Source organism: Penaeus monodon, chromosome 22 (genome assembly GCF_015228065.2).
Source record: "Penaeus monodon isolate SGIC_2016 chromosome 22, NSTDA_Pmon_1, whole genome shotgun sequence".
Classification (NCBI taxonomy): domain Eukaryota; kingdom Metazoa; phylum Arthropoda; class Malacostraca; order Decapoda; family Penaeidae; genus Penaeus; species Penaeus monodon.
The window spans coordinates 21,965,220-21,969,265 of NC_051407.1; the positions used below are offsets into that span (position 1 = coordinate 21,965,220).

The 4,046-nt window shown below is 34.3% G+C and overlaps 1 protein-coding gene across 1 annotated transcript in view; it reads left to right on the plus strand.

Annotated features, from left to right (window-relative positions):
* LOC119587357 (intraflagellar transport protein 46 homolog) overlaps window positions 1–4,046 on the plus strand; it is a gene marked incomplete at its 3' end in the record, with an annotated part of 36,509 nt that overhangs the window by 22,233 nt on the left and 10,230 nt on the right.

Consider the following 4,046-nt stretch of genomic DNA (forward strand, 5'->3'; position numbering starts at 1 on the left):
AAATTTAAAATGGTGTTGATTACTTAGCTCTTTGTTCAGTGGTGATTGAATGTTGGGGTTGGAAATTTTCGCTGTCTTTTATATTTAAGAATAATGCGAAGGTATAGTAATCCGGTTTCCAAATGGTTAGATATTGCAAATGGGTAGAAATCCAATCATTAATTACTGATTAGCACTGCAAAAGTCTTTTGACTACAATGTCAATAATAGCATCATAGTTGAATAGACAAAAGGGTTTTTTTGTGCCACGAATCTGTAGGCATATTTATTTTATATTAATGAACAAGATGCGTGGTGACTGCCATGATGTTCTGAATGATCTGGATAGTAATGTGTAGATATATAATTCAAAGGTAGTTAAGAGGTCGGAAGTAATATTTTTTATGAACCCTCTTGTCTTGAGGATCCCCTTAGTTGGGGCCAGTCTTTGCTTACTTACCTCTTGAGCAATGCTATTATGAGACCTCAATCAAATGACAAGATTTTGGGAGGAGGACTATTCCACAAGCCAGGTCTGAGTTTGTACATGAGGGTGATATCTTTAATAGTATGGTGCCAGTGCAGGGGGAAGGGATGGTCACATAATTCCTTTATTATTTTATCCAAGGGTAATTGGTTAGTTGTTTGTTATTTCATGAAAAGATAATTTGTGTAGGATATTGGGGTTATGCACATCCAAAGGGGGTCCAGACCAATGCATTTGTTAAATATTTTGTGATTTAGGCTTTTATCTCCAATTAATCATGAGATAGATTGAATTAAGGTGAATAAGCAGTGCTCAGGTAATAGATATGAAGGTTTGAAATTTACAAAAACAATAATTAATAAACAATTTCTGGACAGTGGTCTGAGAACCCCCTTTGGATGAGATTCCTTCACTTTGATTCGTGTATTTTATACTTAAATTACTCATCCCCATTTTCTGTACTCTGTTTTTGTATGGACTGGGTCTTGTACCGGGAATATATAGTGTGGTTTTCTACCAGTTAGTGATGGGTGTGTAATGTATGCATGGAGTTCCAGTTATGTTTGCTGTTTTTAAAATAGACTGTTTTCTATAAGTTTGTGGATGAATGAGTACAGATGTGACTTTGTTCCGTTTATGTTCTAGTAAATGCTGGTAAACCCACTATAACTCCACTTTACTAATTTCTGTGGCATCGGGAATAGTATATATGAGTAGGATATAGTTATTAGTTATAACCTGTTAATCTGGAGAAATAGTAGATGTTTGCAGATAAGTGATTTAACCCCTTTGTGAACTATTCCATATTAGGTAGTGTAGTAGGCATTGACAGATCCCATCATTATGATGGTTTGGATTTTTCTATGGGCAAGTTTAAGAAATGTTTAAAAAATTGCAAATTGCAGTTTTGGGTATCATATTTTAATCTACTGTCAGTATATATTTAATAGTGAGGGTGAGATCTTTATTACACGAACATCAGATAAAAAAACTCTCAGATCCATATACCCATCAGTCTCCCAAAGCCCCTGTTGCTACAGTTTACTTGGCTCCTCACAGAAAGACACAGGAAATTGGATGCAATGTAATAACTACTGGAATTTATAGTACAGACTTACAATAACAAATGGCAGGGGTGAACAGATTTTCCTTTCTTTCTTAGATATGTAACCCATTGGACAGCAAGAGATCTCAAAACCGGAGAATGAATAAGGGAAAACCCTCACAGTATCAGCCAGTGGTTGGTGAATGATTCAGATATTATGACTATTCTTTATCATTCACAGTTCTAAGCAGTATTATACATCATTAGCATGATTGATTTAGTTTATGGGACAAAGATGTTTTGTTGGTAAGATTGGATGTAAAGCATCAGAAATATGCCATGTGGGTGTTCGTTGGATATTTCTAGCTCATCTGCAAAGGGTTAGCAATGTTAGCCATTTAGGCACTGAAATTTATTTTTCAACATTTAGTATATATTGGAAAAAGAATTCAGCAATTGAATGGAGTTGGCACATATTTGTAAAGTTAAATTTTATGCATTTTGTAGGGGAATTTCTTACCTCATGCATTCATTTTTATCATTCAAATGGTCTCCAGCATATTGAATTAAAAGCAAGTGTCTTACCTTGCATCAGACCATAAAGCATATTATTCTATTTATTCTCTTGTCCATTGTTGCATCATATGCACATGTACGGTAATTAATGTTTACATGTTGTAGGATTATCTGGGTAAATTTTTGAAATAAGATTAAATGGCATAGAATGATGCGTGTAACTATTAGTAATTTGTTGTGGTTGAAACTATGTACTCCTTTAGTAAAACAGTATTTTTATTTTTATGTTAAATCCCGATTTCACTGATCCATTAGAAATATTGCAGAAGGTAGGGATATCATACATATCGCATACATTAATTTAAGTACAGTTGATAGAATATTCTATCAAACATTCTGGGGAATGACTTGATTCTCCTAAGTAGAGATATGTGAATGGCATATCACGTGGCAAAGTTAGTGATGGAACTCTGTGTATTACTTTGTGCTTTCATAATCCCTACATGGTGGGTCAGCCTCATTTTCATTTGATACGTTATTATCAAAAACAAATAATATACTATGGGTTTTGGAATTTGGGCTGCATACTTTATAAAATCCCTAATAGCATATTCGATTTGTTAATGAAATGAACATGATATGTCTGTGATTAAGTTACTATATTTTACATCAATTAATGATATGGATGAAGGTTTTAGTCCGGTAAACCTAAAAGTCCGATTTTTGTATGAAAACAATCAGTATAAATTAAGAGAAATGTATTAGCAAAAAAAAATATCATAACTGCCAGTTATAGCTTCTTATATAAGTTTCTCTTATAGGATTTTAATATACAATGCAACACATTCTATAAATATACTTAACAATGTGTCATGTGAACACGAGAAGACAAAACACAGTTATTAAGAAAAAGATGTGCAAGTTGTTTTTAGGAGTCCTGAAGTAGAAAATTTGGTAGGTTTTTTCAATAGATATCTTAACATTATTTGATTTTGGCATATTTTTTGTTTCTGAAACAAATACGAAAGGTATTATTATTTAACTCACAAATTAAAGAATAGAAAGACCAATATTCCCAATAATGATAATATTACATATTGGTTAAGATGCAGAGAGAAGATAGTTAAAACATGCATCCTGAATATTGAATTAAGATGTGAAGCTAAGGGCTAATTCTTGTAGGTATCAGGAGAGTAATCATTTAATGAAAAATAAAACAGTACTTTATTCATGAAAGTTGTTGCTAAGCAGTGTCAGAAAGTATTGATAACACTTTTTAGCTGACGTTGGTTATTGATATTGGGTTCATTGGGACGGGATATTGAATATATGAATAGTTAGAAGTTATAACTTGATTCCTTGTAGATTCATGGCATGATATCTGCAAAGTATTTAATTATCTAGCAAGAGAGATAATGAAACTTAATGGCCAGTTTCACTGAGACGGACAATGGACTGTAAAAATATATTTCAACTAGGTAATCTAAATTTACTAATGCGATATACATATCACTGACTTGAAGTAGTTACCTATATCTTGGCCCATACAACTTGCAAGGGTGGTGTGAGGCCACTCAAATCTGCTCTCATGATGGCAATTGGATCCACCGTAAACTATAGTGATGGAGGTGATACCTTGGTGGATGGTGGTGAACAGGTGAGCCAACAACAAAATGGGAGGAAGGCCAAGTAGAGATATGGAAGACAATGCAATGACTATCTGCCAGTCCCTTATCATTGCCCTCCTACTCCCCTCACCTTAGCTCCTACCTCACCACCACCAAGGCCACCCCCATGTTTTCAAATATGGTGACTAAACGGATGAGGACGGCAGTGCAGCTCCACCCGTAAGATATATATGGTCAGTCACGGCTTTGCTGATTATGATGCTATGAGTTTATAGCTTATCACAAGTATTGCTGTGTTGAAACTTGCGTTTTTGCCTGAGATGTGGGCTACTATTGAAAGAATGTGCATTCTCCTTTTGTCAACTTAAGATAGGCAAATTAAAGTCAGGTG